The sequence below is a fragment of the Solenopsis invicta genome, chromosome 16 (genome assembly GCF_016802725.1).
Source record: "Solenopsis invicta isolate M01_SB chromosome 16, UNIL_Sinv_3.0, whole genome shotgun sequence".
NCBI classification, from domain to species: Eukaryota; Metazoa; Arthropoda; class Insecta; order Hymenoptera; family Formicidae; genus Solenopsis; species Solenopsis invicta.
Window position 1 is genome coordinate 5,152,220 of NC_052679.1, and position 21,634 is coordinate 5,173,853.

Consider the following 21,634-nt stretch of genomic DNA (forward strand, 5'->3'; position numbering starts at 1 on the left):
TGTTGCCTTTATTTATCATTATTTATTAACGGCTATAGAAAATTGCACAAAGCCCTTTATTCGCTTTGATGAATTTGATCAAAGCCTTTGACGAGACGAGCATTGATGCACGATTCATATCGACGATAATCACTGAAATTGGCGTCAATAATTTTCGGTAGACATACATTGTTTTTGACTCGTAAATATTATACGTTTCTAAAAATCTTCAGGTACCCTAGGGATCTACGATCCTCGCGACTAATATGTAGTAAAGCCGCCTCTATTGCGGCACCCTTCTTTATTACGGCAGCGTGGCGCGCGCGCGAGTCCGACTCACCTCCCGTTATTAAACGTACATCACTACTCTCGCTCGTCGGTGCTCCGCGCGCGCTACCTCCGACGGAAATTCCCCTTTCACATTCCACATCCTCGCTGTTACAATATTCTCCCTTACGAATAAGCGCTTCTCGAATTATACGTTCGCGTATACGATCCCTTTAGCCCTCGTTTTCCGTTTGCCCGTGCGGGGCTCGTAAGGAACATCATTTCCGAACGTGCTTGCGTTAGAAGCATAGCTTCCGCGATTTTCTCGCGTAGAATCGCCTACAGAGGCGGGCTCGCTAATAACACTTACGTAGCAATCATTAGAATTTTAACGACGCTGGGAATCCGCTCAATTAAGCTCAACGCGGCTATTCCGAACGCGTTGTTTGAATGCGTATTTCGAAGCGTAGATCGCTCGGGCGTGCTATTAACCCGTATCGCCCGACCTCTTCAATATTTTTCGATTCATGCGGATTGAAGACAAACAGTGTGTTTCGAACGTAAATAGAGGTACGAAACGCTTAACCGGTTCACAATAACGAATACATATATACGTATCGTATATCCGACGCGCGCACTTTTCGCTGCTGCCGGCCTTTGGCCTCCGTTCGCGACGTGCAATCCTCCTCTTTCTTCTTGATTCTTTCCAACGGTGTACTCCTCGCTTTTCCGCCAACCGTCATCATCGAACCGATATTGCGAGAATGCCCGGGGGAGGACAAGCTCTCGGATATCCTCTTTCCCCTGATTTACAATCGAATGCGTAATCAACTGTCACTTCACAATAAAGGGATTCGTTGGAGTTGAATTAGAAAATGATTTGTATTTTCTTTGGCTATATAGAGCTTAAAATTACACAGTTCGATAAGAAAAAAGTCAAAAATAATTAATAGTTTCAATTTCTTACACAATTTTTTTTAAATTGTGAGAGGTTTAAAGTTAGAAACTTATTTATTTATTTATGCTACAACTTTCTTTCGATACATGATATGTAAAATTATTTAGTACGTCATATCTCGAAGATTGAAATTGTTTTGCTTTGCGAAAATTTATAAAGAATGATTATTCATGTTTCCCTTTCGTGAACTGAAGAAAAAATATTTGTGTTACAGATGGTATTAATATAATATATTGTGCAGGGAAAAGGAAGCATTAGCTTTTCGTGAAAATGCGCAGGTCAGTGATGCTAATCTCGAATCGTGTCGCTCCTATTCGAGGTGTTCATTAATTACTAACTCAATCTTTATTTACGAATTTTGAGCAAATTTTATGCGAGTCGCGTCAATACCTAAATACACACGCCTAATGGGAATCAGAACGCCGTACAATCAACTTCCGTGGCGTGTAATTATGGCGTGTCAATAAATTTCAATCGACGAGCGTAAGGGGGGTGGTTCGCTGCTCGATGTTTCCCAGATTCAGTTTGGCAGCTTTATCGGCGTTATAATTGATAACGATGGTGACGCCCCTCCGCTGTTCGCCCAACGTTACAGTAACATCAGAGCTTTCGCGAGGATATCGAATAAAACTTCATTATGAATGCATTGTTCTTACTTTTTATGTAATCGCGCATACAACTGTCCGATTAAACGTGGTTTAATCTCGTTTCACAGCATATTGAAACGATCGTGGTATTTTCCGCGCCTGTCGGCATTTAAATTTTTTATTTTCCCATTTTGATTAAATTTTTAAGTCATCTCTCGGTCATCTCTTAGCGAAAATCGCCGTTATCGACAGAATGCGAAAGTAGAGCGAACGTACATGTTTCGTGAGATCGACGATGATTCAATTACCGTCATGGTCGTTTTCAAAGCGTCTTGAAATTTTCATCGCTTAGATAGCAAACCGGCCGCGGAATTGCAACAATGACTGTTGGCAAATTGGTGCTGTAAAGAATACACGAACGTTCGCGCGTATCTCCATGTCGAGAGACAAGGGCTGCTCCGCGATATTTAATTTCCCAGCTGCGCCTTTCCAGATACAGGTACACGGCGAGCAATTCCGTTCGTCCCGGGTCGTTGCGTTACGGTGTTCAAAGTACCGAATTAAAGTCTTGATGAAACATAATTGCAAGGGGGTGGTGGAAGGGGGTTGTCGGTATCGGTGTACGTATCTCCCTCGCACCTACACCTGCGGGACGCCGCCGTTTCCGGGGGCTATCCAGCGTAACGATTATTATGGAAGAAAGCGGCGTCGTGGGGCCGAAGGAAGGAGCTCGCGAGTCCACGCGGAGGACGACGTATATTACCAACGCCTCGCCGTCTACCTCCACTTGTTTCAGGACGACCTACAATTGCGGCCCTCCCTGCTCTCCCTTCCTCTTCGTACCCGCGCCGCGAGGGTCCTAATGGCGACGACGTTTGTCGCGGCAAATGAAAGTAAATGACGCTAATACAGAAACTTTTTTCCCCCCGCGCACACAAAGCGGGGACTTTCGTGCGACCCGGGCATTTCTCGCGGCGGTAGCCCGCGGACCCGAGAGATCAAAAAACGATTTTCTGATTCGTTGATTCATGACGGCGCGAGGGCGCGACCGCGACGCAATTAATCTCCTTGTGGCGTTATTAATAGATCAAGTTCAAAGTTGCCACAGTGCTGCGGCACGACTCGCGGAAAGTCACGCGATCGATGACGCCAATAAACCAGCGCAACTACGCGAAACAGAGATGCGAAAGTTCCGCGACAATTATCGTCACGGTTAAGAGCGAAGAGGTAAAAATTTCCCTTAACACGTTTGAAGATCGGAAGATCTCGGATCTCAAGAAGGTGAAAAGAGTGGTGGCTCGATCCTCGCAACGCAAATAAGCAAAAATTTTGCGTGACATATTAGTAACTCGCGCTTCCAACGTTAACGATCTAGTTCGCACGACGTAAAATGTTTACGTTGCAAAAAGAAAGACAAAAAAGAAGGAAACGCGACTTCCGCTGACGCTTTTATTTCGCCAGAGTTGTAAAACATGCTTACGTCGCGCACGCGAGATGTACAATGTAAATCTATTGCGGCAAGCGCTAACTGCCAAGAGTTGAGGTTCAGCCCTCGCGCGTGTTTATTCCTTTCCGCAAACATACATTCGCTATGACTGCTGAGTAGGCGTTAGGTGATTTACCTATCGTATAATTTCCCTTGGAAAAAAGAAAAACCCCCAAAACTTTTTCATTCTCATCCGTCTCTCTCTCTCTCTCTCTCTCTCTCTCTCTCTCTTTCTCCGTCGCACGAACGCAGCTAGTTTATGCGCTCTTATCACGCATTTCATAAGAGAAGTGCTTGGCTCAGATATCTTTTAGGGAAACGAGGAAAGGATTGACGTGCGCGTCGTGCATGCACGTAGAAAAATTTCATTCGCTAGTCGAGCGAATCTAATGTTGCCATGTGCTTTGCGATTCCGCGAGCGGTCTTTCGCGGGACTTGGGACACCATCGTGACGACGGTTTATTCTTAGACGGGCAACGCGCGGAAAGTACGTCGAGGGAAGGTACACGTTCGGCCGTGCGCGAGCACTTAACCCGTTGTTTATCGCTGCCATCTCATTAGGGAAGTATTCCGAAGCTCGTGGACATATCGATGTTGCGTGCGTGCGCGGAGGAGGAGCACTAATTATAACATACCATGCGAGGAAGGCCCGGTATGCGAGCTATGCGCGCGACCAAAAGCACCCCTCGCGCACGCTCCCCTTTCCGACCCCTTTACACCGGCATCGCACACACATAACAGCCATCAGATCAGACACACCAGCGTTGTTACGTCGACGCCGCTGCCTATCTCTTCTACGTTATCGAATGTTTATGCTCGCCCACTTGCATCGCGATCCATAACATGGAGAAAGAAAATGGTTTTTTGATCTCCCTGAACCTTTTGTCCACTTTGTATATATATCTCGCCCAAAGAGCTCACCTGGATCTTTTCTGGTGGTTTTTTTTTCTTGCGCGCGAGACAAACTCGTTTAGGGCGCACTCTGGATAGTTTTAGGTAGCTTTGGATCAGCATTGAGGTATCGATCTTCCCCAAATTCAATTTCGCTGCTACTTTCGGTGACAGTCTATCGACCTCTCTTTCTCTTTTCCTCTTTGTCTAGACCTACAACTGAATTTATATCTTGATCTAAATGAGATTTAAAAGAAGTGAGTTGAGAGAAATAATAAATACAGAGTCGCGGCAGCCGAGAAAAAGTTGCTTAAAAATTATTCGACAAATTATTAAATCGTTGTAATGTCTTTGCTTTATTTCATTCTATTATTTCAGTGATTCTTCGATCGAATTTTTGCCATCTCCCGAATTTTTTTAGACAAGTTGCAAGGACTGATTATTTCGATAGTGTTCAATCTATTGAATTATTCGAATCACTCTTCCTGCGTTTGAGTTTCTGCAAGGTTCATTAGTCAGTCGTTGTATCGAAGGATCACGCCAATTCACGCGTCGCCGAAAGCCCTGAAAGTGTTGCAAACGGCTACGCGCCATCACGGATAGGAGAATACGGGCGACGCGTCGCACCGAACGCGAGAGAATGCACGCCATAATCGTGACGGCGGAATTACCTGCGGGCGAATGGCCCGAACGCATCGGACGTAATCGAACGATACCATAAATTTGGACGTGCAACGTAGCCGCCGTACTTTCTCGCAACGACCGTACGCCGTTGCACGCGGAGAGCTCGTTTAACGGTGAAATTCCTCCGAAGAAGCGCTCCCAACGCTCTACTATATCGAACGTCGTTACCTCCTCCCCTCCGCGCGGACGTCATTATCAATTTTCGAGTAATTACAGTAATTTTTGGCCTCGCCGTTACGTTCAACGATAATAATCTGATTAATTGCCAGGTCGGCTGAAGACGTTGCACGCGTTCTGGCCGCCTATGTACGCCTTCGTACTACTTTTGTACGAGATTTGCATGCATCGCGTAAACAATCGATCATTACGGATTGTAACGGTAATAAAAGTAATGGAAATAGCGATTACATTTTTTCACTTACACTTGTCGTCGGCACGCATTTTGTTATATTAATATAAATACGTCTCTTTAATTTAATGAACGTACATTAGAAATCGTCTTGCCTCAATCAGGGCAGACCGCTATCGGATTTATTGTAACATGCGGTCATTGCACTCACAATCAGTATGCACGAGTATAGCCAGGCTATTTGCAGTCATTATTACAATTATGTTATAGAAACGTTACAGACCATGTTATGACATATTACTACATGTTGTCATAATCGAGAGTTATCAGCAGCTATGATCAAACGCTAGTGCTTCTGCAAAATGTCATCTTGCGGCGTAGACACAGTCCGAAATAGTTTTGACTTTTATCTCGCGTGACATCCGACTCCCTTACTTTGCGATCAATAATTCAGAAAGGACAGTTGATATTCTCGTCTTACTTATTGTCAGCCAGATAACTTGCGCGAACGCTTCGCGATTTGACCCGAACGACAATATCACGAGCTGACGAATTAATCTTTTGATATCGGATTCAGGCATAGGAGGTCGTTAGTGCTGCGATCGATCCGGCCGCGGCGAACCGGCAGACCTTGTTCAACAGCATTCGCTTTTTCGTTGTTTGCAGTTACATAAAATTATTGGGCGCTCTCAGTTTATTCGCTCCGAGGTATGTTCACGTATAATTGCGTCGAATATTGTACGATTAATTGCACGTGAGTCGAAGCGTAAAATATTCATCGGTGGGGTACAAGTGCCGTTCATGCGATGAAAAAAAAAAAAGATAGTAATGAAATTATGCTGTATCAAAATACCGCTTGTTGTAGCTGTTTCTCGTTATTCTCGTTCATTTTAGTTTAGGTTTCGATTGTTCTACTTTTGAATAAATGTGATAAATTATCTTACGAATGAATGTCATTGTCTATACATGGACACATAACGGTGCAGTCGTGAGCATTTGTTCATTAGATAATTTATCACGTGGTTTATCCGAAGATGGAACAACCGGCTCTTAATGTATGTAAATTATTGATTAAATAATGCCCTGTAATATTTTTCCCTGTCGCGTGGAACGGTGAAAGAGATGAATAATGCGTTTTTTCAATGCTTCCTCGTGAATCCAAGATTTCATTCGACGGTGGGGAGAGAAACGGGAAAAGATTGTCAAAAATTTCCATCGCAGAATCATTCGCCGATTACGTTTATGGCGGAAACCTCGGGCGGGATTTCGGCCGCAGGAAGTCGAGAGCTCGAGAACCTTCTGGCGAAACCAGGCCGTGGATCTTGGGGATTCATCCCTGGATTACGAGGCGTGCGGAAACTGTCCAGGGGTCGTGGCCCTGGGCACGCTCCCGGGGGTTGTAGGTCAAAAGCTACGACTGCTCTGTATGCACTCCCGAGAATTCGGAGCTCAGCTCGATCTCCATCGATATTTGCGATTATTAACGTAATTTTTGGCGATCGAAAAACGCCGCGCCGTACGAACGCCCTTTCGTGATGGAGGATTGTTTGCGTTACGATCGTTTCCCGCGATAAAATCGCGAACTGTTTGCGGCAATAACTTCCGGTCGATCGACGACCGGTACGCTTACTCCGATTATAGCTGCATTAACGTAGCTACGTGCCCAGATCCAATCAGATTTATTGTTTACATCCGTAAATCTGATTAATCATAACTACAATTAACGATATATTGTTAGTTTGCGCTCACGCATGCGTGAATATTAGCGCCTATGAAAATTACGCTCATTTTCTATGACGTAGATACATTTAATGGTTTAATAAACTGATATTAATATCCGCTATCGTATTCACAGCGCGCTCGCGTATTCGTGTAGCTGCCGCGGAGCGTAAAAGGCACGAAAACCAATCAGGACAGTTTTCAATCGGGCCAAAGGGAGAGAGGGAGAGCGAGAGAGGGAATTTAAAATAGCGTATTTTACCGTATTTCTTACAAATTCCATAAATCAACGTATCCTCACGTCTCGGTCGTTATCTCACCTCGCTCTTTTCTCCTCTTGGTACCTTTCCTTTCCTTTTTTTTGCCTCTTTCTTCAGCACAAGACACCCTCGGCATTATGCGGCAAATAAGCGGTAACAACGACCGGTTCTCTTTCGCTCTCTTACCATCAGCGCCAGGCGCAACCATAATCAAGAAGCTTACAACGTGTACCCAGCTGTATATATAGAGAATATATAACCCAGGGACTTGGATATCAGGCGAGTTTACATCGTAACGCGCGGATGCGCGCGCGATTCACGTGAGTATCTCTTGTGCAGGGTGATCCACGCATACAGACGCTGGCCCTCAGCGATCAGCCCGAAGTGCACGCGCACGTTGCGAGAGAGAGGGAGGGGGGGAGGTGGCGGGGGGTGCTTATTGATGGTCGGGGGGGAGTGGACCAGTGGCGTGCAAGGGTCGAACAAACCACGGCCGGCATGCAACCGAGCCTAACCGCCACCGCCAACACTATCATCCCCGCGGAATAGATTATAGAATAATACCGAGATTCGAATCACATAATGCCTGCGGAACCTCCGGTCTGTGGTCTCTCGAAATCGAGCCCGTCCCTCCCTCTCGTGCCGCCGCCGTCACCGCGTATGGACTCCTTGGGCACGAAAGCAAGCAGGTGAATGGATTTAATGGTCGCCCGTGTCGATATCGGGCACGGCGATCGCTCGAAAACGGCGCGATGCCTTTTTGTCGAAATTCTTCCTTGCAAATTAAAATCCCCCGGACCGTATTCAACCGACATTAAAGAATTCTGGTTGGGAGAAAAGTGTGCTATTTTTCGTACGTTTGCCTCGACGTTTACCGTCTTCGTTGCGGCAGCAGGTATGAATAAAATTTCAATTAATCTTCTAAAAATTGTAGGGCATACATCTTGTCGGAAAATTAATTTTAGATCGCATGCAAATCTAACATAAATACAACATAAATTCTAAAGTTAATATTTTCGAAAGAGAAAATATCGCCCTTGTCACAAGTGAATCTTTCAGAGGATTATTTGAGAATTTTTGTTGAAAATATCTTATTGAAAATATCCACACGACTTCAACGAAACAATTTTAAGAGAGAAAAAAGTAAAAAAAAGACTAATGTTTAAATTTTATAGTCTGTTTCTTTTTTAGAATACTAGGAAAAGTTCAAAAAAACTTTTATCAATATCGTTAATCTACCTGGTATTTTTAAATATTTTTGTAAAAGCATCACAGCAAGTTAATTTACTGATTTAAAATCCATATACCCAACTTTTATTTAAAAATTCCGTGACCCAATTTGTACAATAGAAACAAGTTACAAGTTTAAAAATATTACAAGCTATTGATATTTTGTGTTTATACAATACGAAGTTTGTTATGTTTCTACAAATATAAAATATGTTTTTTTTTATAAAAACTTTTTTGTATAATTTTTATATTTACACGAAAAGGACAATTTTACTAAACTACATATTTGAAAATAATTATGTTGAACTGTTTAAACAATTGTATCGGATGTTTAATTTGGTTTTTAGAATGTTAAAACTGTTTGCAGTAACATTATGTTTGGGCGTTTTATATAAATGTTTGGCGTCTAACATAAAAATATTTTCTTCTCTGTATCTAGCTAAATTTTTAGATGTTGCAATAAAATTCTTTCCGTTTATATAATCTAATAAACAAATGTAATAAAAGTAAACTATTTTTAATAATTTTGTAAAAGTAAATATAAATAACCTTATGTGATAGCGACTTGACTTATTTTAAATTGCTATAAAATCAATATTATGTAATATATTTCGTTTTCTCTATTCTATGCGAATCCTTACATATGCAATTCCAAAGAAAACTTACAATATAAAAGCATTTTATTAACTTTTGTCATTTTTTTTTCATTTTTTATAAATATAATAAGGTGATGTGTTTTTTCCATTTATTTAATACTTTGTTGATAATTTCTCCTAATTTTTTTCAGATGTTATTAATTAAATCCATATATATAATAATATCCTTAAATATTAATAAATTCTATAGCAATCGATAATATTACAATATGTGTCATTAATAACAATGACTTTTAATTGGGACGACTGTTCTCGATTTAAATCAAATTCTCTTGGCGAGTCTCGTATAGCTCGTTAGTTATACCGCGCTCGAATAAAACATACAAACGTGCATGAAAGATATATTAGCGATCCTAATACTCGACGACGATTCCCGCAGTGTAGACCACTCCCATCGCCCATGTATTCACGACGCCGTAACCCGTCTCGACTATGATTGCGTCGGTGGATTTCACGAGGGCGTCCCCACTGCTTCCGTAATCCACGGCCCGTCGGATTGTTTTAGCCTTTGGGCCGCGGCTTATACGCGCCGCTCTCGTAAAGCATTTTAGTACGTTCCTCGTTTTCGTGCGAAACTACGCGAAATACAGCGCAAAGGATCGTTTGTCAGTGCGTAACCGCACCGGTTAGCATCTCCGCGGTGCAATGCGCGACACATTCTCGCCCCTCGGTTTGTTCTTTCACACAGGCGCATCGTGTGTTTCCACCGTCGTATTCCCTCCGGGGAGATCAGTTACGTAAACTATCAGCGAGAATTGCTTCATTTAAGTTTTATCGTGTCTCATTTCGGCGTTACGATCGCCGATGGTTGACGTCCTGCCAGCGGCGACAGCGGCGGTGGCGGTCGACTTGATTGACACCGTGGAACAAGCGAATGATACTCCGAAGGGAAGTCACCCCGGCAACACTATTCCCCAGTACAAATATTATCTTTTCGCGGACTTTATTGCGACGATTTCATCATTTATCGCGGATTGACTGCGAGACCGTAGGTCGCTTGTAGCTACCACTCGTTACTGACGTTGCAATAACAATAACGGTTGCACTGTAGGTCGCATCAAATTTCTGGATCGGACGAGTGTGATAAATTCGGATCGAGACGGTATCGAGAGAACATTTTTATGATTGTCCGCGCGCAGTGATGCAATATAAAATTGCCCAAAGAACTTGGTCGTTAGCTCTCAATAAAACATCGTTAATTATAATTTTATCTCTCGCGATCAAAAGCACTTGGAAGAGGGCAAAAAAAGCGGTTATTAGACTTTAAAGGCGCGACTCGAATGAGAGAGACGTGCGCGAGGATCGATGACCCTTCGCGCTAATTCGCATTCCGATTTTCTACGCGACGTGTGCTGGATCTCGAAGCGAGCGTGCGGCACTTTTCGAAAAGGCGTCGTCGGAATAATAAAACCGTGCGCCAATCAAAAGTTATACGACCGTCAGTATCAACGACCCTATAGATGACGCCTTTGTCTCGCGGACTGCGCGGCAATAATCGCAGAAACTACCGGCGCGGCACGAACGAGCGGAAATATCAGCGCGGCGCGAAATAAAGATCGCAGATTATTGTTCCGGTAGTACGCGCTTCGGGAATTAAGCTCGTTGAAGCCCGCGCCGGTGCATGTGCGATCGTCCCTCCGCGCCTTGCGAATTTACGTTCGCCCTTTAAACGTGTCCACGATGACGTCGCTTTCGCGCACTGGCACACTTGGGAAGACCTCGCGGTTTTTTCTCCGTTTTAGCATCTCGACATCTGTTCCGTATTTCCAACTTTATTGTCTCGCGCTATTTTTTTGCGTAGCGAAGGATTATTGGGTAAAGTTTATACACGGAGAGATTTTACTGTGGCCTCTAAAAATTTTGCTGGATACAGATCTGCAGAAAATAATTTCATGTTGAACTGTCAACATTATTATGCAAGACGTTCAAGCGCGATGATCCTGTTTTGATATTCTAGCAACTAGCTTAAACGTTCAATAGTAATTTTTTAACGATTTAGCATAATTATTTTTAGATTTGTATGTACATATTTCAGCAACATTGTTCTTTTCGTGTAGAGATACGAAGAGATACGGCGAAAGGATTTTTATTAGTAACGTGTTACATATCGCTCATTTGCTACGACAACGATATAAAATTATCACTTTTTTTACTTGTTTGAAAAAAAAAGAGAGAATTAATGACACTTTTATTTCTGTACTAGAACCAGTGTACTAGATCGTTACCTCAAAATTGCATTTAAACGTGATATTGCGAAATCTTAATAATTCAAAGCTTTCAAAGTGGAAAGTTTAGTGTTTCGAGTTATGTCATTGTTGCGGCAAACGAGCGATATCTCGCAACGTATCTCGGGGGCGTTTGGGTCACAGCCGCACAGTTAGTACTGGCCGTCGCATAAAACTGATCTAAAGGATACGCCACAGCATTGTGCGGCTCAAAGGAGCGAATGTTCCTGAATTGCTGGTACGCGTTGCCTCGCGGACATTTGTGAAGAACGCGTGTTCGCGCGAAATTGCTGGCTTTGGACAGCATTAAGGGCACTCACGCCCGTCCAACGTACGTGGGGCTTCGAGCCGACCGTCGACCTGGTAACGCACGTGGCGCAGATGTAGAGCTCGTTACAGGCGGAAGATGAAAGTCGTTAACGTCCCATATATCGCGTCCGCGTACGTACGTGCGTAAATTCTAGAGAATCAGCGTCGCGCAAATTGCATCAGCGTCAGCGTAAGGAAGCCGCGCGGAGGGTGAGAATAAATTCGTGATCGTCGACTCGTCCGAATTAAGATTGCAGCTTCCAAGGGACGCGCGTCAATCGTCCACGACGTGCGTCCCGTTGCGGCAACGTAAATATAGCTACGAGAGGAGCGGCAGGCGCGGAGGAGGTAGCAGCGGGGCGTTTCATTAAAATTCAGGACGTGCGCGATTAAAGCCAGAACTCGTCCAACTCGATTTCGAGTCCATCTCGCGGTCGTCCACCGCCGGCATATCAAAGACGCTCTCTCCGTCCTCGCGTCGAAATCGACAAACGCACACCTACTCGGTACTCGACCGAAGTGGACGGGACCGCAGGGCGGAATAAATCTCGCTCGAGACGAGCGAGTGTGCGTTGATAATTATCAAACTGGCACCGGTTTCGTCGTTCACCGAACGCGGCGACGTCCAGGATCGCGAGCTCTGACAGACAGGTGTAAAATTGGATTGCGGTAAATCTTAGGCTGCTGTCGGGCGTGTGCCGGGCCCGCTGAAATGCGGATTAATTACGCACGTTGACAGTGCTGCGGTCTGGCGCTTGCGGCGACCATTGCCTCCGCGCCGCGCCGCGCCGCATCGCGCCGGTTGACACGCCGGAGATCATTCCGATTGTGAATCCCTCTCTTCCTCGTCCTTTCCCTCGCGCCGCAGATCGTGCGGAAACAGCGCGACAGGCGCTCTACCGGATGTTCCGCCCGCGACGCGGGACGACCGACAGACGGATTATGAACGCGCCCGCAATCGTGCCCGCCTAAACTCGCGTATCGATGGATTGCCGCGTGTAAATCAACGAACGCGTTAAATACAAAAAATACAAAAAAAGAGAATGGACAATTAACAAACACACGTGTGGCGATAGCGACGAAACCGAGGTCGCGTCCGTAGGAGTGGATTGCGGCGGACGCGTGCTTATGACGGGGTAAAGTTGAAAACACGGAGATAGAGTAGAGTAAGATTATATCCCGGTGGCCGTAGGCGATAACATATAATAATGCATGAACCGATCGAATTACAGTACTGTTACTGGCGAACAAGGGCTGTGCTTTTAACCGACGAGGAGGGTAGAGGAGAGCGAGCGAGCGCTAACGCGAGTGGTTTTATTTTCCCGTTTGATTACAGACGGAAAGATTGCGGTGCTGCTTGACTGAGCGTCTCTAACACCATATAATTATTTCCTGGAAATTACACGGGGCGTATCAACGGATATAACGTATATATATCTATATGTTGGTACGAGCGTGCAACGCACCGCGGGATAAAGGCCGTTTATATTCGCGGTGCCGTAGATTTACTACGCCAAAGGGATACGCCGCGCGGCCGCAAAGTGCATATAAAGGTGTGCATATTGACCCTTAATAGTATCTAATTGCGTGTAATTATTGGCGCCACATCAAAGACCGGCGTGTTCCGCTATTAGACCGATGAATGACTAATTAATAAGCATTTGCAAATGTCGGTTTTGCTCGCGCACGCGGGAAAAGGGGCAGGATGAGCTCGAAAGGTGTACCCTACCGGTTCCTATCTGCTTGCCGCGACCGCCGCTTATTCAAGCGCATCACGTCACTGTGTCACTTGTGTGCAACAATACGCGTGTGCACGTACCGTGCACGCATCGCTGATATAGCGACGCACGGCCGCGCCGGTAAATTATAACAACTCGCTGAGTAAGAGCGCAACGCGATAGAAACGCCGCGCCGGGGATATAAACGTTGCGTTCCGTAATGAAGCTCGGCGCGATGTATCATAATCTCGCATTTAGCGAATAATTGTCACGTTCGATTTTGCGCCGCGTTGCGCAGCTTACCGATGCCGGTTAGGGAAGCAGAGCGGAGGGCGGGAAGAGATGAAAGTACCGAAATAAATATATATAAAATAAAATCGACGCGACGCGAAGCGACGCGACCGTTAAAACTTGGAAATGCATTAAAGCCCGTCATTTGCGCCGGATATCCAAACGCTCGACAAATCGCGACCTACAAATCGCGCGATATATATGTATATATATATATATATATAAAAATATATTTAGCTATTACAGAGCGAGCGAATAACCGGAAAATAAACGGACGCGGCGCGCGCGTCCAGATTATACAGCCAATAAATCCCAATCATTTCTCCGGCTGCGTTTTCACTGCGGCGAGATTTCAAAAAGGGCGCTTTAACGCGTGGCGGAAGCGCGTTACCGCCGTGTGCATCGTGCATGAATAGCTCGAACGGCGCGGCCCGGCGATTCGAGTAGATACGGTATGAGGGATGGCGCGCGCCGTCCCTTAAATACCCGCATAAAATGGCTCTCCCTATCGCTCGAGGAAGAAGAGCGAACGCTTTACATGAACCGGATCTGCGGGGGAGGGTTGTTACGATCGAGCGGAGAGCCATTGCTGTCTTCCGTCGTGGATGCACGAGAGCTGGATGAGAAATAGCCAGATCGGTGGAACGGGATTCTGCGAAACGGCAGCGAATGTATCACGATAGGACGAGGTGAATAGGATAAAAAAAAGGGAGAGAACGATAGAAGAGAATGAATAGCTATTATATCGAATTAATAATGCGAATGTGATCAAGTCGTAACTGCGGGCGTACTCGGGCAGAAGCAAGAAACTGAAAGGTGGGACCAAATTAAATTCCGTCTCGGCTGGCGTTAGATTTAAGCCAGTCTCAAATGGACAATGAGGGAGGAAAGGTGGATGGGGAGAAAAAATGGAGGACGCACACGATTCGGTCCACCTCTGCGAATGGGACCTCGTCCATCTCCATTTAAATCGCGTTGCGTGGCGATGCTTAACTTTAAAAATGGTGTCTGTATATTACCTGCTCCAATCGTTCCTCCAACCTCCTCCTTCCCGTTCCTCACCCCCCTTCGCCCTCGTCCGCTCGTTTTAACGCTCTTCCGAGCGCTACCCTTAAACTCTCCCTTTGCGGCAGCGCGCCGCGCTCGCGCGGCCACCGGGTGCATCGTTTACGCGGCAATAAGGGAAACTTATTGCCTGCCGGCTAATAACGAACGATTCCCACGCGAGATATCTGCGGTCTTTATTTCCCCGCAAGCGCGAAGTTTACGGACCGGCGGGGGCACTGCGGCAATCCGGGAGTTCCTATTGCGTGGAATCCTATGCGAATTGTTTCGCCGAAATCTAAGGATGCTATTCCCGCTGCAGCCCAGGAATTGCAACAATCGTTTACGAAAGAGGTATACTCGGAATGACGGATGTGCCGTTCCTCTCTTAGCGTTAACGCTCATACTGCACCTGGGAGGGGCATTACATTTTGCTAACGAGCCTTGTGGAGTTGTTCAAATGTAACGTTTTGCTAAGAAGAATGTCACGGTAAATATTAATGTACCCTTAATTAGAGTATCAAAATCAAACGAGAGGATAACTGACTGCCATCAAATATTTGTACGTACTTGCGTTGATTACGATATTTTATTGCGTATAAAAAAATGGAATCCATATATTATTACGCTCATACCGTTATTATCCGGTAGATAACCAAGCATGTAAGCGTATAGAATAAGCTGCGTATGAATCGATGCAGCCTCGTGTTTCATTGCACGGAACAAGCCGGCATTGCACTAGTTTAGCTGCTAATAATGAACAATCCCTTGAGGAATCATAGTCTTTACACGCTCGTAACTTGATATTTACGAACCTCTATGGATATATTCCGCAGGAACGCAATCGTCGATATTAAGATTCAAAACGCACACATTTACATACGAATGCAAGTTCTGCTACCAATCTTCACCACCAAATTATTAAGAAATTGCTCTTTTTTTTTTAATTGTGAGAAAGTTGCAATTTTTTCTGCTGTTTACTTTTAGCGCGTTTTATTTAAAATTTATCTCCATTAAAACGCAGCGCGCTATTTGTTTCCATGATTTATAGATTTGACCAATATTTGAGAAAAAGATAACGTTATTAATACAAATATATTACCGTCATATTTTTTCTGGTACAATCAATTGTACACTTTCTATTAAATTATATACATTACTAAACACAATATTTGATTAATTCTGAATCAAGTTTTTAGACAGTGTGAATATATGTATATACAGATATCATTCTCTAGTTATTAATTTTCGCAGCTTGATATTTATTTTTCGCTGTCCAATTAATTCTGTTTTTCGTTCGTTATAAGTATTTTGCACAAACTTTATAAACAAATATAAAATGGAATATTTATTGTAAATAGAAGAAAATTGTACGCAGAAAAAAGGGCAACGATAAAATTCTATCCGATTTTACACTCTTTTTCTCAGACTTGAACGCATAATGCGTAACGATACATTAATTAAAGGAAATTAACTTTATCAGCTCAGTGAATTTTCAGTTGGATAATTTGCGACATTGTGTAGACGCCAGAATTATGCGATACATGATGCATGTACTTTCGCGTAATGTCGGCGCCGACAATTGGCTGCCGTCTAGCTCGCCCCAACCTGAGTAATTATGCAAATCGTCTCCACGCCCGAGGATCAGCGTGATGATTAATCCTAAGATACACAGCGCAGCTTCATAGTCTTCCCGGGTCAGAGCCGGCGTTACGTACTGCGCCGACGGCTAATAACGAACGATTCCGCAGTGGATTCCCTATCTTTATGTCCGTAATCCGATATTTACGGGCCTTACCGAGCCCTAGTTCGGCTCCGACGGACGCGGCAGTGTCGAGGCAGGGGATGGCTTTTAATGTCGTCGAGAGATACGAGCTGCACTTTGTCAAAGAGCGCTCAACGTCCGGTGTCATCACGCTCGTCCTCCCCCGCGCCGTTTCCGTTCGTTCTCGTTAGCATCGACGGCGGCCCTAAGTACGCGCATATTACCGTGCGTGTCCAATAAAATATAATTGACTCGCAACGAAAAATAAATGCGACGGCGACGCACGTATCCCGCGTATCACCGAAAACAATTTTTGCGCCGGCGAACGATCGGGGATATCAAGCTCTATGAGAGCTATAATACGCGTAATAAATTATTCGACGTCGCTCGGCCCTTTTTATATTCGCGCCAACAATTTTCGCAGGCACTAAAGAAGCCACCTTGCATCGCGATATTACACGTTTATCTATCGGTCGATCGATCTATCTATCGGCGAGTTATTGAGGTCAGAGCGGCACCTATGCGATGTAATATCGATGATACATCGGCGACACGAGGCATCGCCACGTCGCGGCCGCCGAGCCGCGCGGCGTGGAACGAAGAAAACGCGACGGGAGCCAAAAGACGAGAAGGAGAGAAGGACACAGGGGGACACGGAAACAAGATCGACGAGGAAATGTAGGCGACATTGTGTGGGAAGGGGCAATTACGTATTCAGAGAATCGACCGAATTGCACTACCGAGAAGTTATGGATCGCCGCATTGCCGAGATGCAGGTGCGAAGAGTGAGAGAGAGAGGGGTCATTTCCATCCCCTCTCTTCTGCCCTTTTTCCCATCTCTGTTACATTTTCGATCGGCACGAACGATGGAAGCAGCGAGGAAAAGGGAGAAAGAAAAAAAAAGAGCGGGTGGAAGGAAGAGGAGAGTAAGGGGAGACGTCGCGAAGCGTCGGCGACACGACGCCAACGAAATAAACTGCGCTATGTGAACGAAATTAAATGAGCCTTAGGAATGTATCTGCAGCCGTAGGACAACGTTTCGAGTGTGCTCCGGAAAGAAATACGGCGCTCGCGTGCTCGCGATAAACGTCTCGGGCATAAACGAGGAAGAGAAGCCGGTGCGCTTAATGGACACGATGTTCCCGTAAAGAATGATTACACACAGTACCGACGTTCCGTACGAAGTACCGGTGCCAGCGATAGATATATTATTAGCGCGGACATTTCGGGAGTACGCTCTCTCGGATTCGTCCGCAAGAATCGGCGCGCGCGTTCTCGTAGTCGGGGCACGATACGATATAATTTCCGCCCGCCTCGCCGTAGTCACCGTGAATCTTGCAGGCACGATTGCGTGCCACTCGATCGTGTTGTCTATTAACGATCGAATTAATAGACACGCTCGTCACGTATATCGGCCCGTGCACTTTACGAGGCCGTATCGCGTCGGGTCGCGCGACCGGGAGTACCATCGCTTAAACCGCGGAAACCACCTGGTACTTGGGCGAGACACAAGCTGCTCTCTCTTTCTCTCTCTCTCTCTCTCTCTCTCTCTCTGTCTCTCTCTCGGCCTTATCACCACTTCCTGTGGCGCGCGATCGTAAGCCACAGGATAACGAAATGGCGGCTCCGGGAGAACGGAGAAAAGAGAAAGAGAGAGAGAGAGAGGCAAAGTGGTTTCGCAATGAACGTCGATTATGACGTCGACGGCAGCTGGGTTTTTGCTAGGTGCAGTCGCCGCGCTGCAACCGATCGTCGAAAGTTCCTTTACGAGCGATAGCCGGTGTATCGGATCGCCGGTAATTATTTTCAATGCTCTCCGGTGTGCCGGGGCAACCCCGTAGCCGAATCGGCTCACCCTCGTCCGGGCGATCGTTCGGTTTTATTGCAGGATATCCCGAAACCGCGCGAGAGCGGCGCGTATCAGCGGCGCTCATTCCTCCGATATCTAGCTACCCTGTTTTCGCTGATTCGCTCTTTCCACTTCCCTGTCACGGGCTATAAAGCATCCCTCGTGCGACGGCGGGGTGGCGGCGGCGACGGCAGTGGCAGTACGTACATACATATACCGTTCGAGTTCGCGTTCTCGCAAACTTCACGGAGGTGTTTTACAAACCGTCGTTCACGAACGGTGCCGGTGGCAGGTGATTACTCTCTAGACAAAATTTCGCCGGTTCTGCATAGGCGATATTAATCGACTCACCGGTATAATCGAAACTCCAACGTTACCGATTATGATTTATCTCGACAAAATATGTATATTGCGGTCTCCTTTCGCCTTTTTGTTCTACATTCGATGCACAATAAAGGAGAGTTCGAAACAGTTCGGTTTACAAATTCTCTGATCGATTGAAGATATCAACGAAATGGCCGAAAGCATTTCAGTGACCGTATATTTTAGTACAATGATATAAAGTAAGTGACAGTGATAAAGAGACGGGAAAAAAAAAGTTAGTCGCAGCGACACAGTATCTGCGTGCCGGCGATGCCGCAAATTTTGTTATAAACGTACGGAACGCCTGGTCGTTATCCCTTCTCGAAAGTAGCCCGCACGATACTCGAAGGGGACGATATCGCTCATCTTCTATTTTCGACGTCCGACGCATCGCACGCAGGACTACATCGTATCTCATCTTGAGAAGGAGACTGTCGCTGCGGGACCAACGCTGCTGACGTCTGCGACGAATTTACACGGAAACTTCTTTCCTCCCTCCCCTCCCCGCGTTTCTCAAACTCGCGATATTACTTTTTTATTCCCGACAACGATAACGGCGATTCCTTCGCAAACAATAGCGTGGGCGACGTTTCTTTACTCACCGGAAAAGAGATCGATGAAACGAGCCCGTGGCAGTTCTCGCTCCGATAAGGTTCGAACTTCGAACAAAGGCACACGTACGTAACCTTCGGCGGGGTTTATCGAGGGGGTGACGGGGGGGGAGTAAGTATTTTAAGGGTGGTACATTCCCAAGGACCTACGCGAGCGGCATCTAGCTTTTTGCATTCACATAGTAACCGGAAACGGAAGCGCCTATAAATAGAGTTCGATCTAGATGCTATCCCTTTATTCGACCTCCGCACACTCTCTACGCCAACGCCATATTGGAGCCTCTCTGATGGTTCGGGAGTTAAAGGACCTGCCACGCGATTTCGAGCAATCTCACCGTCAAAGAAAATTCCTCTTTCGATTTCCGATCGAAGGAGCACCGAAGATATTTGCTTCAAAAACATCCCGACTGTTTAAATACTGCTGCACAGTATTTCACAAACTTAATGTTATTTTCTAGAACATTCGTCAATTTTCCTATTGCAAAAGGAGACTCGAGATTACGTTTCTAATAATAAATAAACATATTCCTCAGCAACAATTTACATATGTGATATTTTTTTGCTCTTAGAGAAAGTCAATTATTAACCCGCGTTTTGATGTCACGTAAAAAAGATACTCAACAGCTCGGCAATTCAATCTTGAGAGGAACGCCATGCTACAAATTTTTAATAGAAATTAGGTCTCTCTCTTTCTCTCTTAAACAACTGTAGAGACTCGAGACGTTGAATTAGCGACCTCTTTCCTTTCAAAAACAGTCTATCGCCAATTACCTCATTAAAACGCGTCAACTTGGTTTTAATTCATTCATCCTCGCTAGCTTGCGTTGACTGCGCGAATCTACGTGCAGTCCTTTCTCGGTTAATACTAACTCTCTCAGAAGCACCGCTTCGTTCGGTTCCAACAATGTCAGCGCTTCAACAGCCAGCAGCAGTAAACAGTAGCGCGGCGGCCCTCGCTCGGAGCCACTTCCTTTGATCTTAATCTCGTCGAGGCAGGTTTCTTCTCAAGCGTTTCAGTCGGCTTATGGGCTCGTAATAGGTATATTTCGCGAAAAACCGAGCCACGAAGAGAATAATCATCCGGAAATCGCGCCGACCTCGAAAGGCCAACCTCGAGAGCGTCTTCGCGGGTCATTCTCTCATTCTCTCCCTCTTTCTCTTTGTAAATCTCCGCCTCCGTCCCTCGCGCCGCTTCTCTCTTTCGCCCTTTGCTCACCTCGCCCCTACTCTTACTCTCCCTTTTTTTTTTCCTTTCATTTTCTGTCGGCGCGGCGTCGTCGTACCGGCCACTTCACGAAATTATTCGAAGCCGCGAGAGAGAGGCGGCATTGCCTTTTAAAATATGGTGCGTGATACGACAATGTAAGGGCCTCGGATTACTATATTACATGGAAATTACTTTGAGATAAGTGCCGTACGGAAATGATTACACGAGCGTTATTTGCAATCTGAGACGGACGAGTAACATGATTCGGTGCGTCTCATGGGATCTCCTAGATTTTCTGTTACGCGAGGGGAGAAAGACGAGCAAAAAGACACGTCTGCGACACGTTTGCTTGCCCGTTTAAGTTGTGTACCATTGTGCATTGTCACCGGTGTCCCGTGCAGTTTGTCTTCCCGGTACGGTGGAGCAATACGCGCGCCGTAAATTACGACGATAAAGGCAACTAAAAGAAGAGACAGACTGCCGCCACTTGGCGTCGCAATCCATCAAACGGCCGATTCGTCGGCGGCGAAGGACGTGCGGAATAGACGGCGCGGACAATATCGAGGCACGGTGGACGCGCGATCGCTCTCGGCGATCCTCTCGTGGCAGGGAAACGGGTAGACGACGCGCGCGACCAGAGCGCGATAGAATAAAGGGAGCTGCTGCGCGAGCTGGACAATAGCGAGTTCTCGACAGCGCGATTTTCACGCCGCGCCGATCCACGCGATTTATCCTCCCCTGCGCGCACGCATCCGTATCGCGAGAAGCACCTTCGCGGTTGATAGATTTATAGGGGGAGCCCGATGTAAAAGCATCATACGGATCCGCGCCGGACTTGTCGTCCCGTGTTCCACTGCGGGGATGCGAAGGCACGAGGCCGCGATTTGAAAAAAAAAAAAACGAAAAGAGAGAGAGAGAGAGAGAGAGAAAAGAAAAGGAGCATCCGGAATGACGTGACGGATGAGAGCGAATCCGTCGATCGTGATCTATCCGTTATCGACGCATCACTCTCTCGACGGTGAAATAAGCTCGAGGAAAATGAGAAATCGCCGCTCGCGTCTCACCGTTGGGAAATGAAGGATATGAGAACGGTTGACACCGGCAGCCTCCCCGGCGCGGCGCGACGCCGCCCCGGAAAGTGATTTTTTCCTTGCCATTTTGCACGCCGCCTCTTTTCCCTTCTATT

The 21,634-nt window shown here is 46.0% G+C and overlaps 1 protein-coding gene and 1 long non-coding RNA gene across 3 annotated transcripts in view; one reads left to right on the forward strand and one right to left on the reverse strand.

Annotated features, from left to right (window-relative positions):
* The window catches only part of LOC105203640 (nephrin), a 379,020-nt gene that overhangs the window by 173,125 nt on the left and 184,261 nt on the right, over positions 1–21,634 (forward strand). The window lies entirely within an intron of this gene.
* LOC120359787 overlaps positions 1–21,634 on the reverse strand; it is an 81,205-nt gene that overhangs the window by 30,830 nt on the left and 28,741 nt on the right. The gene's annotated exons all lie outside the window — the stretch shown is intronic.